At 39.0% G+C, this 13,792-nt stretch overlaps 1 long non-coding RNA gene across 1 annotated transcript; it reads left to right on the top strand.

The window, feature by feature from the left end:
* Window positions 1–248: 248 nt before the first annotated feature.
* LOC143443884 (uncharacterized) lies at window positions 249–8,780 on the top strand. The gene is made up of 2 exons (XR_013113214.1): window positions 249–327; window positions 2,538–8,780. It is a non-coding gene; the product is annotated as an uncharacterized LOC143443884 (long non-coding RNA).
* Window positions 8,781–13,792: the final 5,012 nt, after the last annotated feature.

The following is a 13,792-nucleotide window of genomic DNA, read 5'->3' as shown; positions in this document are numbered from 1 at the left end:
AAGGACTGATTGTGTTGTCTGTGATGTAAAAAGTGGCATTAGTCCTGTAGAGTTAAAGGGCTAAGGAAAGGGGTTGCTTTGATGCAGGAGTTTAGTTATTAGTTGATTGGTACGGGGTACACTGTGTAGCATTCCATTTACTGAAAGACTCTATTAGATGGTGCTCCCAAGCGACTGTAATGACTCTGGGGAATTCTTTCTGCCTAGTGATGTTGCAGCCAATCAGTGCGTCATGATGAAATTCTCAGATACTGCTGATGATACGGGTATAAACAGACCTACTCTGCTTATGTTCTCATAAAAGCCTGGTTCACACAATGATGGACAGTAAGTAACACTTGATAATGTCAATAAGCAACTACATTACTGGCTGATATATTTACTAGACTGTTATTACTTTAGAGTCTATTCTAATTATTTTTGAAGGAGTTTGCTGTACAACAATATGTCATGGCTTCTAGCAGCATCACAGATGTCCTGTCTGTTGAGTCTCTTTGCTGCATCATTTTCTGTTGTGCTTGATTTAATCTTTTATCTCATGTTGTTTTGCTCATCATGTGCCTAGTAGTCATCAGCTACTAAATATTATGTTATATACAACATGACAAAACTATCAAGGGATGTATTCCTCAAAACATATTCTGACTATAAGCAGACTGGGATGAGGTAGGTCACCTGGGATAAATCACTCAAGAGAAGGTTAACTCTTTGGTTAGCATTTATGGGGTAGGAAATGCAGGTATGGGGAATGATTTAGGTACTGGAGCAAAACCTAGAATGTCACCCTGCACTCTGATGATGTCCTGTGAATATGACATCATTTCACATTATACATAGTTATATTTCCAAAAACAAGTTTAGACTATGTTTTAAAAACATTACTATTATCCCTGTCCCAAACTTAAGAACATCAAAGAAAAAACATAATGGGTACTTTTATTTTTTCAAATACATTTAATTTGTAAATCTAAACTTTAATAATTCTACCTTCCCCAATGCAGCTACTAGTATCATCATTAACATTGATCAAAAGAGATATCTGGGTTTGCAGATTTGTGAAGGGAAATAAAATGAGATAATTTGCAAGATGTATTACCAGGAAAGTCATTCTCAGTTATTCTCCTATGTCACATAAAAATGCAGCTGACAAAAATCAAATAATTAAAGCATTAAAATATGTAATCATTTATTGCATTTAATAATTGCATTTAGTAGTCACTAAAGATTAGGCCAGGAAATTCTTACTTTTACTACACCACAGATAGAGGAAATAGCAATCCAAAATGAAGGAAAATAAAATGATCAGAATAAAACCTAGGTTCTGCATTGGCACAGCTAAGAGGCAAGAGCTGGGTGTGGTTTTCTTGCCATGGTTTCTATAGATTTTCTGTAGGGAAAATACAGTAGTATACTTTCTGTTGATTTCTGTAAACTCTACCTACACGAACTTGAAGAAGTTTAACCCTTCAGGGTAAGAAGCGTGCTTTCTAGGAGCAACTTGATAAGACTAACATTATCTTGAGTCATTGTAACTAGGAGAATCTCAGTTAAAAACCAATAAGACGGGAAAAGGGTTAATTATATCCCTCAATGCAAAAGCTAATACATGTATGCCATAAATTGTTTCTTTTTATTTTTTCAATTTTCATGACACTCTGCAAGGTAAGTAATAGCATTCATATTTTATAGATGAGAAATTGAGGTAGAGAGACGTTAATAAATTATCCAGATTGACAGAAAACTTACCAGAGTTGTGTCTTTCATTTTTGGTTTTATGCCTGGAACAGCGAACATTCTCAATAAACATTTTTGAATGAATGAATGACTGAATCAGGTAATAGAGTGGCCCTATTTTGATGTGCCCAATTTTAAAGGTCATTTTTCTGTTCTGTGTTTTACTCTTTATAAGTAAATGTATTGCTGTCTTTTCTCATAAAGAAAATGTCCCTCAGAGGCATCTAAAATAAAAATTATGATGCATTAAATTGGATGCAGAAGATGCCTCACTGGTTAAAGTACTTGCCACATAAACATGAGGACACAGTTTGGATCTCCAGCACCCATGTAAAAGCTGTGTCCAGAGGCAAATGTTCGTAACTCCAGTGTTGAGGGGCCAAGATGGGAAGATCCCAGAGGTTCATTGGCTAGGTAGTCTAGCTTAAATAGCAAGTTGCAGACTCAGTGAGAGGCACTATTTCATAAAGTAGCCAGTAATACACAACACTTGATTTTCACCTCTGGTCTCCACATGTGTATATGCATACAGAAGCACACACTGTACACATGCAGGCACAATAAAATCGCAATTTCAGATAATCTGTTTTGTAAAGTGAGAAAAACAGGCTATAAGATGCTCTCCATAGTGGCACTAAGAATACCCAGATCTGAGCTCCACTTGTCTTTCAGAAGCTAGTTGGTTTGTCTGGATACGGGTGGGGTTTTAAGATGCTTTGTTAATAGGCCATTCTGAGCACTCTCCCCTATGGATCCTCTGGCTCCCCCACCTCTCACTTTTGAATTTCTCCCTAATTCTCTAGGTTCCTAGAAAAAAAAATCCATTCAAACATATGTACCTGTGGAGATCATAAGCAGCATCAAGAAGACTGTTATTTTTAACAAGGATCAAAAATATATATGTAATTTCTCTGATCACAGGAAGGACAAAGTACTGCTCACTTATCAAGGACAGAACAAAGACAGGAAGGGAATGTCCTTGCCATAATCATGGATTCCCAATGGAAGCTTTACAAGGAAGTTAAAACAGGACCCTTTTTGTAGAGAGAAGTTTACTTCCATATCCTCAGGACAAAAACAAACTCACAAATCAACGGGAATGAAATGAGGAAGACGAAGTTCTTGAAGGGGCCCCTCGCTTGACAGCTCGCCCACCTGCTAGAAAGCCTAGCAGGTAACTGTGTTTCTGACTGGTATCTGTTAAGGTTCTTCAAGTCAATTATTGTAAAGGATCCTGAATCTATAGCCCCTTTGACTGTTTCTTCACTCTAGGTTGCCAGGAGACAAAAAAAAAAAAAAAAAAAAAAAAAAAGAAAAGAAAAACTGGTATGTTTGGCTTACATGAGGGTAAATACAAGACAGTGAGAAGACTTAGACAAAAGAGATGGTCATATAAAATACTAGCACAATGGGAGAAGACACAGACACAGTAAGGCATGGGATAAAGTCATAGTACAAAATTAGGCTTTTTTTTTTTTTTTTTTTTTTTTTTGTAAGCCCAGCACTTATTATTATACTATAAACACCTCTAACAGGCTCCTTTGTTTGAATGCTTTGTCCCAGGTATTGGCATTATTTCGGGAGGTCATGGAACCTTTAGGACATAGGGTGACATTTGAAGGTGTTTCCCTGGAATGTTTCCCTTGAAAATGTGGCACAGTCTCCTTCCTACATGAGCTCCTGATTCCTCATCAGTACTATGGAAGAAGCACATGTTTAGTACACTGTCTGCCACAGACTACGCCCTTCTAACCATGTCTTCCACCTCACAGCAGCTAACCCATGCATCAAAATGAATCTTTGCTCCCCTAAATCATTCCTATCAGATATTCATTCCCATCAATGGCAGGAGTAACCAATACACGTGTGCCCTAGAAAAGCTCTGCGTTGCTGCCCATCTCCAGCAGCCTGGAAGCACAGCCTACTCTGTGGTCATGAATCCAGTGCTCTCTAGATAGAAAAAAAGCATCAATGCAATCTGGTGTTTGGATAGAGAGCACAGCAGCAGAGACAACGAAGGAGGAAGGCATACATCAGAACACCTGCTCCAAGATACCACCTGAGAAACAGCCGTGCACTCACAGGATGGAAACATCTGTGCACAGCTCCAGATTCCAAGAGCCTTGAATCGCAGGAGGGAGGAAACTGGAGTGAGGAGGAGGGCAAGGGGGAATCAGACTAAAAGGAAGTACGAAATTAAATGAATCAGATAATGTGGAAGGAGGTGTTGGGAATAAAGATGTCTGTAGAGGTTAGGGGGAGAGTGTGGGCCGTGGACAAACTGTTCATAAGTAGATGAGTTTGAGTACAAATGTTGAGTGTGGCTCTTCTAGAGAATGGATCAGTACTCTGTGCTCTGACACAATAAGTCACAGTCTGCTGCTGGATGCTTAGGTAACCCAAAGCCAAAGATCTAAACAATTTGAAAGCATCTGGCTTTCTGATCAGTGGATATAATATGCACTGCTCACGTGCCAGGTCTTTGCAGCATCTACAGTATCAATGGTTTCTCATTTGATACTTCTTTGGCTTCTATAACCCCATTCACCCTTAGTTTTCCCATTCTGTTTCTAGTTTTGGCTTTATTTCTATACCTATATGAATCACTCTTAGGTCCGTTGTTATGTATTTGAGGCTTTGCTTGGGTTACTTTTAAATGAATCCCCAAATACTTGTATAGGTAGGAGGTCTAGAAAGAAAATATAAGAGATTCTAGTCTAAACTACAGCCTTTCTGTTCACAGGTCTGCTGTCTGGGTTTACTGTGGGCAGTTGACCTTGAGGATGGAGTTGCAAAATGGGGGGCCATGTGTGTTGAATCTGGAAAGTTGCATAGATGTTTACCAAATGAAATGCTTGTTTCTACTTAGAAACGTGACTACTTTAGAAAAAGAATTGTGGAAGCTTGGCAGCTGGTTTGAGTACAGGGAGTATGTTATATACAGAGTCCTGCAACTCAGAATGAAGCAGCTTTCTTGTGCTTGGCTATAATGTTTCTGCAGATTCTGATAATGTGTTCTGGAGGGGCAGTTATTGCAAAGCATGTTGGTCCTTCTACAGATACTTGATCTATACACTTTGTGAAGGACACAGGCTACTTTGTTAGTATACGGAAGGAGCTATCATTTCTTTATGAATAATGATTGTACTGTTATGCTCAGCATGAGGATGAGCTAAGGTTATGAAGGGATTCCCCCTGCCTAGGGAAGTCATATTTAATGTGTTTCATCCATTAATTTGTGGTAATGATAAACCATATATTTTTTTAATTTTTTTAATGAAGCGCTTGATGCCTTCTTAATGAATTTATAGTGTTGCTAAAATGTTATCAAAGAATCACAAAAATGTGGGTCAGGAATGTGCCTATCCTCTAAGTGTGCTAGATAGCCTGATAAAGCCAGTTAGTTCTGCAATGGGGTCCAGAAGGGGATAGTAAATGAAGGCAAAGTGAGAAGGCATGAACCAATTGGGGTGCTCACAGGGATCTCAGGGGTAGGAATAAAGAATTTTGGAGACAGCTCAAGTTCAAGAGCTTGTTTTCATTTTCAAGCAGTAGTAAATAGAGAACACTGCAGGTAGACATTCTTTCCTTAACAGGGACTTCCACAGAAATAGTTTGAAGGGCAGACAGTCAGACACAGGACATCATAGATACCTTATTGTAGGGCAAGAAGACTTGAACTCACCTAAACATATAGAAATAAAAAAAAAAAAAAAGGTGTTTCTAAAAGTCAGATGTCCTTAGTCCCAGAAAATGGCAACAGACTAAATGTAGCAAGCAAAGGAAACTGGAATCTGGGCAAATCACTCAGCTTCTTAGCTGCCAGGACCCAGCAGGGAACGACACTGCTCAATGCTCTCTTGTTGTTAATCATTTTTCTCATTTTCCCTAGTTGTTAACCCTGGGACCATACTAATCAACTCCTCGTTTCCCCGGTACCCGTGGCCTGCCCATGGCTTACATGGTTCTCTGGTTATTACATGGGAGTTTAATCATTGTCCAAACCCAGCTCCATGTCTTCCTTGCAATTTCACCCTTGATTCAGTTTGTGTTTTCCAAGGAAATGTAGCTGCACAGAGGTGGAAAGAATCTATTTAGAGAGAAGATAGATGGGAATGGGAGGCCTCGTCGAGAAAAAGGGTGGAACATGGAAGTGATGTATAGAAGATTTTCTTTTTCCTGATCCTCAAGATAGAAATGAAAAAAATAAATTCCAGAAAATAAAGAAAAATCAATGCTACTTTTACAATTTGCTATATTCCTTCTTCATCTCTCTGCATGAGGACAGAACCTGAGATGGAAATTGGAAATCGGAAGAGCGATTAAATGAAAAACCCCAGAATGTGGAAACTTGATATGTCAGAAGGAATTGTCTAGAAGTCATATTTACCTTCCCTGCCGTCCTTCCACCTGCCTCCTACTGTAAGACTCCTTCACATTCAGAAACAGAGCAGAGGAGGCTATCCTGAGTCAGCCATGGCTCTTCAGTTACCAGGACCTGCTAAAGCCAAGTCACTTGAGGCTGAGACCTTAGAGATGTTACTCATGTCCCCACCCTATAACGTTGTAAATCCACTTCTCAGGGAATGGCTCCTAAAATCTTAAGGGAATTTATACATTTGTATTTTAGGTGTATTTATATTTTCTAACAACAACAACAACAACAACAACAACAACAACAACAACAACAACAACAAATCCTGCCAGATATTCTGATCCCCTAATGAATACTTGGTGGGAGCAACAGGACTATTTTCAACAAGCATAAAACTATTCTATTCTTTTTCTCATCTCTAAATACAAGCATGTGTATCTTGACTGCGTTTTCCGTGTCAACAGCCATCTCATGTTGCTCCCTTGAAACCAATCTCCTCCAAAGTAAGGATTCTGACTTACACTGTCCTTAAGATTTCTTTTCCCCTTGAAACACCCAAATTAGGCTTTCACCTCAACCACTTCAATGAAAATGCACTTGACGAGATTGCCAACAAGAACCCCTGTTTTATAGCTCCAATAATTACTTCCTCCTTCTTGCCCTACTGGCCTCTGAGCAGCTTCCGATACAGCCTTTTATCTTTCCCCATTGCACACCCTGTCTTAATTTGGTTTCTAAGTAAAATGTTTTCTTCTTGTTTCTCACCAACTTTACAGGCTTATTTTTAGCCTTGATCAATGGTTCTTTTCTGGTGGATTTTATTTGTTGGTTCGTTTAGTTGTTGTTTTCGATCTCTTTCTCAGTTTGTGTGTGTGTGTGTGTGTGTGTGTGTTTACATGGGTATGATTTCACCATAGTGCACATGTGGAGATCAGAGAACAAACTCAGATGTTGGTCCTTTTCTTTCACCTGGGACAAGATGACTCAGTGCTGTGGATGCCAGGCTGGCTGTCCCATAAACATCCAGAGATTCTCTTGTCTCTGCATCCTGACTTCTACTGGGAGTTCTGAGATTACAGACAGATGCTATCATAAGCAGCTTTACTTGGGTTCCGAAGATCTGAACCCAGATCCTCTGATTGTGCTTTAAGTGCTTAAACACTCTGAACCGTCTCCTCAGCCCTGACTTGTTGATTGTTTGCTTGTCTGAGACAGTCCCTGACTCTAGATCTAACCCTGTAGCCTAGATTGGCTCTGAACTAAGAGAATCCATTCCTGCCTCAATCTTCTGATTTTGGAATTACAGGTACAAGCTACTATACAAGTCTCATACATTCTCTTCTGTCCCACTGGTCAAAATGTGGAGCTTTTATGCTCCATTGACACTCATCTCCCCATGATCTCGGCCAATAACACAATTTTCTGTACCATCCACAAAATATGATTTCTAAATATTGACTGTGACAAGACTAGCATTGCCTTTCCACAGGCCCAGGAGCAATTGGCATCCTTGACCTCTCTCTCTCACAGTCCTCCTTCATCACCATCAGGTTCTAGGGACTCTATTGCTGAAATCCATCTACTCTCAGCCACTTCTTGTCCAAGTCATTGTTTTGGGTTTAGATTACTGTGCTACAACCTGTATTTCCAAGTAACAGAGAAGGGATACATCCAACTGTGGTTACAGGAGGCAACAGGCATCTGCAGATGTTTTAGCTGTTGTGTCAGTGAGCTAAGAATGGAGCGGAAGATGTGTGGCTGCTCATGCAGAAGTGGTGAGCATGCACCCAGAGGCTTACACTAGCACTTTTATCTCTGACCCCTAGCTCTGCTCCTCATACTTGTGTCTGGTTCTGAGTTACAGAAATCTGACTGCTTCCCCCATGTCTCCTAGATGCTTTTGTCCTCTGAGTCATACAATGGGAGACATGGACAGTATGTCAGAAGCAAAGGGAAACAAAAGAGTCTGGTTCATCTCATCTGTCCCCTCTAATTTTGCTGTACATCTGACAGCAACTGTTTCTTCAAGTGCAGCAAATGGCAAATCATCTTGGTTATGTAGTTGCTACCCTTCATGTTTTGGAAATACCACTGACTCCTTTGTTGAGGTGCCTGTAATCGGAAGTTCCATTACTTCTTCAGTACTACCAACTCCTTCTTTGGGTTCATTCTTTCTAGTAAACATTCTGAGCGGCTTCTCTATTTCCAGATATTTTCATTAGTAAATAAAAAAATATCTTAATGTTTATCAGATTTTGTGACCAAAAAGAAAATATTATAAGAAGGCTCACAGCATGTAGGAAGCTCAACATTGTGGATGAGACAAAGACGTATCTGCTCTCGGAGCCTTGGTAAAAGTGAGTAAAAGGAATTTAAATTGTAGAAGTGAAGCAAATACACAAATCTGGACTGAGTAAACATGAGCATCCTTAAGCACAAGGTCACAAGGTAGTCTCCACTAACATTTTGGGGAACTTATTTCAGGGAATTAAATCTTTATATTATTTCATTTCTTCTGATGTTTAGAAATATTCATATTTCCTAATATAAAAAGGGGATATCATCAGAAAATTGGAATATGAAACAAATACAAAGAAAAAACTAAATCATAAGTTCTGTCAATTCAAGATAAGTTTGAATAAAATGTGTTTCTTCCCTTTGGAATTTAGAACAGTTTCTGTCTTGCATTTATGGTATTTTGAAGTGAATATACATCAGTCACAATTTACAGGGAAGAGGCAATTAAGGAAAAGTCTGTCTATAATATAGACTGCTTGCTATATTTTATTGTTCTCTCTCATCTTAATATAAAGAACATTTATTCTAACCATTAGTAGGTATTCAAATGAGCAAAATCAGTTATTCAATCATCTGGATATTTAACCTGCTTTTATATCCTTTTTTGGTATCAGCTCTGTGCAATTCCACTCCCATAGAAATTCAAGGCTTATCTGGTGGTCTTCTTGGTAAAGCATGCTGTTACCATTGTTCACAAGCCTGTTGACCACAGGGCCATTGTATCTTAGCACAGGAGGCAGTGGTGAGGTGGGGATGTGGGTGGGGATGGGTGTAGGGGTTAGGTGTGGAGTTAGAGGGTGGGGTTAGAAGGTGGGATGTGGGGGATATAGTGGTTGGTGGTAGGGTGGTGGTGGTGTAGCTCTACAGCATGAACTTCTAGGAGATTAGCAGGAGAAAGTAAGGAGTAACTGTCTAAATGAAAGTAGGTTTATTGTTTGCTTGTCAAGTGTTGTATAATTCTTCACACATACCTGAACTGATGCTGCATTTGTGGTACGGCTAAGCAGCAGAAGTCTCCAGATCTTTATTTTTGTTTTTTAATTATCACTCTCAAAATCAAACATAATTTTGATTTCTCCTGAGTCATATGCTATCTTTTTAAAATAATTGTTTCTGAGAGGATAATTGTGCTCATTCTCTCTGTTCAAATCTCTTGATGGCTCAGCTCTTTCTCTGCTGTTTTAAGACATGGAAAATGATTTATTTGTGTGTTCAAAATTGTGCTTCAATTCTTCTTCAAAAATTTAGGTATTTTAGTTGTTTGACATTAATTTTGTTTTAAAAACTGGTATATATTAAGCTGAGAGTACCAGACAATTCCCAAAGTGTTTCTAAATATGACCTTTTACATTGATTTTGCTTATAATAAATAAGCCCTGTTAATTAATGTTTTCTTCTTTTGTTTCAACTCAACACTTCAAAATACCTTGACTGCTAAGGAAATGGCCAACCAATAACTGCCCCAACTTGAGACTCGTCTCATGGGCAAGCACTAATCCCTAATACTATTGGTGATACTCTGTTATGCTTGTAGGCAGGAACCTAGAATAACTGTCCTCTGAAAGGCTCCACCCAGCAGCTAACTGAAAAAGATGCAGATGATCATAGCCAAACATTGGATGGAGCTTTGATACTCTTATGAAAGAGATGGAGGAAGAAGAATTGATGGCCCCAAAGGGGATAAAGGAGATAGGAACTCTATAGGAAGAACAAGAGAGTCAACTAAGCTGGATCCTTGGGGCTCTCAGAGATAAACCACCAACCAAAGGGCATACATGGGTTGGACCTATGCCCTGCTCACATATATAATAGATGTGGGGGGCTAGAGAGATGGCTCAGCAATTAAGAGCACTGACTGCTCTTCCAGAGGTCCTGAGTTCAATTACCAGCAACCACATGGTGGCTCACAACCATCTGTAATGGGATCTGATGCCCTCTTCTGGTGTATCTGAAAACAGCTACGGTATACTCACATACATAAAATAAATAAATCTTAAAAAAAAAATAGATGTGTAGCTTGGACTTCATGCAGGTCCCCAACAACTGGAGTGGGGCTGTCTATGGATCCTATTCTCCTAACTGGGCTGCCTTACCTGACATCAGTGGGAGAAGATGAGCCTTGATTGCCAAGGTGAGGGGATAACCAATGCAAGGCTTCCAGCCTCTCAGAGGAGAAAGGGAGGGAGTTTTTAGGGGAGGGACTGTGTGAGGGGTGGAATGAGTGGGAGGTGGGGCACTGATCTGGATGTAAAAACAAACAAACAAACAAATAAACAAACACTCTGACTATAGATTTGATACTATTTTTTTTAAATCTATACTATGTGTAATCTTTTTCTTTAGAGTAGATCTGTTTTCCAGTTCCCTCTCTTGTCATTTTTCATCTCCCTTCTGCTTTCTTCCCTACTTTGAAGGAGATTCTCAACTTTTTTTTTTTTAATGCCCAATTTGATTTTTTTACCTCATCACATCAACTGTTTTCAATGTGGGTTTTTATTGAGCATCCTCTTCCAGCTTTGACTGTTACTTACATTGGTTTTTCTTTTCCCCCTTAATCACATGTATGGAATATACTACCTTCTAATTCTAACCTGTGCTGTGATTTGTTTGTGGTTCTACTCCCATCCTCCATCTTCCCCTCTGTTCTGCTCTTTTTACTTTCAGTTTTCCTTCCTTCTCTTCCCTGTCCCCTTCTCTCTGTTCTCTGTCCCCTTTCTTCCCTCCTCTGCCCTCCTTGCTCGCCCCTGGCTGTAGACAGAACAAAGGGTAGAATGCTTACGAGCATTGTACCACTTTGTAATACTTCTCAGGCACCACAACCCTGCTCCTATTATGTATAAGAAAAACTTGTGTAATTTAATTTTGTGATAAATTTCAGGTAATCATATCTCCTAGCTTTTATGCTAAGTAGTTTTCAGAGTTCTACTTTTTCTAGTCGTTTATATTTTGCTTTGGACATTTGAATGAGAATCATTTTATATCATATGAGTTTCTCATCATTTCACTTGCTCCACTTGGGTACTATTAAAATGATCTTCTGAGGTGTGCATCCTGGAAAAAAAAAGTTGGTGTTTACAAACTTGGCCCGATGCCTAATTTTTTCAAAAGAGGCTGTACTGGGAATAATTCACATTCAATGAACTGTGTCCATTTAAAGTCTACAATCTGATGAGTTTTGACAGAGGCACAGTAAAACCAGCAGCCCAGTCAAGATACAGAGCAAGTCTGTCAATCCTGCAAACACTTTCTCCTACACCTTTGCAGCCTCTGCTTCCCTCTATCACCTGGTTTTATTTCTGTCACTTTAGATTAATTCTGAATATTCGAAATGCTGATATACACACAGTCCTACAGTATGTAATCTTCAGGGGTTGGTTTCTTTTACTTCTCATAACGAGTTTGCTTTCCATCCGTGTTGTGTGTGTTAATACTGTTACCAGGGAAATTTAGGTTCCATTTTCTGGGTTCTTAATCTCCTTAAGTAAAAGGATTTAAAATAGAAGGGTAGCTTGAGGACAGGACAGGTTTATTATTAATGAAGTGAAGAACAGTAGGGCAGGTAAGCTGTAAACCTCCACAGCTGCAAAGAGAACAGAAATGGGGAAGAGGAAGCGAGGAAAAAGCTATGTGTTTGTAAGGAACAGCACATGGTGCGTGGGCAGCTGTCTGATGGAAAGGGGTGGGGAAGACAGGTTGAAAGCTTTAGAGAAACAAAATGAGGAAATCCAGAGTGTCCAGGAAAACACATCCAGGGTTTTGTTCAGTATCTGAGAGAGAAAGGAAAAGTTAAACTTTTCTGACTAAGTTATCGATGCAGGCCAACTGTAAGCAATTGCCAGCAGGAGAGGTTGCTAGGAGGGGAAAAAACTCATTTAAGGGTCCTCCCATCTTCTTAGCACAGCTTTAGGGGACCCAACTTTTCTGAGAACTGCTAGTCTGGTGATTTAATCCAGGCACAGCTGGATTAAAAACAGAGGGCAGTATGTGTAATCTTTTGGGTAGTTCACAATGCCAGATTTCTACCTAGGGCCAAGGATAGAACTTAAATTCTATTATTTTGGCCAGGAGGACATAGCTTTGCCTTAAGCAAAGTCCAGAAACTTACAGTTCATGTTTGTGTACACTTTGGACTTTTAAATCCCAAGAATTACCAAGGTGAAGATGACTTTTCTATAGTTGTCAGAGAAACAGGAAGTAGAGATCTCAATTCTCTGTGGCCTGTAAGGCTATTCTGAGAATGGTTCATTTCTGTTCCTTCTTACCATTTTCTTATTGTCTTATTGCACAGCATGGATAGATACAGTGCTATTTTTTTTTATCAATTTGTTGATGGTCATGTGACTATGAACAACCAGTGATGGGTGATGTGTTAACTGAAGGAAAAGTAGATCTTGACCATTCTTACACCACTAACAGAAATGGATTCTGAATTCATTCAGGCATAGGAACCCCATAGGACTTCTGAGAGAAGATAGAGTAATTTTGTGACTGTCACTTGACCATGATATCTTAAACAGGATGTGAATTGTAGAAGAAGCAGTTGATAATAACACCCTAATAGTTCTCTAAAAATTTCCATAGACCAAGAGAAATTATTTGTAGTTCATTTCCTATGAAAGGCTATATAGTTACCTCGTAGCAACAACATAATAGGAAAACCATTCAGTGGGTAAAAGATTTGAATTGATATCTATGAAGAAATATAGATAGTCAATAAATGTATAAAGGGACTCTCAAAACCATCAGTTGTGAAAAAAATAAGTCTATATTTATTAGAATACTAAGAATTCAAACAACCACTGGGTAATGGTTGCACACACCTTCAATCCCAGTACTCAGGAGGCAGTGGTAGAGGAATCTCTGTGAATTCAAGGCCAGCCTGGTCTACAGAGTAAGTTCCAGGACAGCCAGGGCTATGCAGTGATACTCTTTCTTGAAAACAAACAAAAAACAAACTAAAGCAAACAAAACAAAATAAATACAAAAGACCAAACAACATCAGATAATAATAAGAAGAATATGGAACATCCTGAGCTTTCACAGACTACTGCTGTGAATGAAAATAATGCAGAGTTTCAGACAGTTCCCAGTGTCTGATAACTACATGTTAACCACAGGCATCAAATACATGTGAATCTGTATACTAGCATGCATGTGTGTCCATGCAGTTTTAGTTATCATAGCTGCAACCCAGAAAAAATTTCGTATTATTCAACAGTAACCTATACCTGAATAATAATGTATAAAATATGAAAATGTTATATCTGGTAAAAGAAATTAAATAAAGGGTTCAGAATGTTATATGATCATATTTAAATAGAATTTCATAAGACTCAAACTATTATAACAGAAAGCAGATCAGTGGATTCCCAAAAAACATTTCTG

This window comes from Arvicanthis niloticus, chromosome 11, assembly GCF_011762505.2.
Source record: "Arvicanthis niloticus isolate mArvNil1 chromosome 11, mArvNil1.pat.X, whole genome shotgun sequence".
Classification (NCBI taxonomy): Eukaryota; Metazoa; Chordata; class Mammalia; order Rodentia; family Muridae; genus Arvicanthis; species Arvicanthis niloticus.
This window is presented reverse-complemented; position numbering and strand designations above follow the sequence as displayed.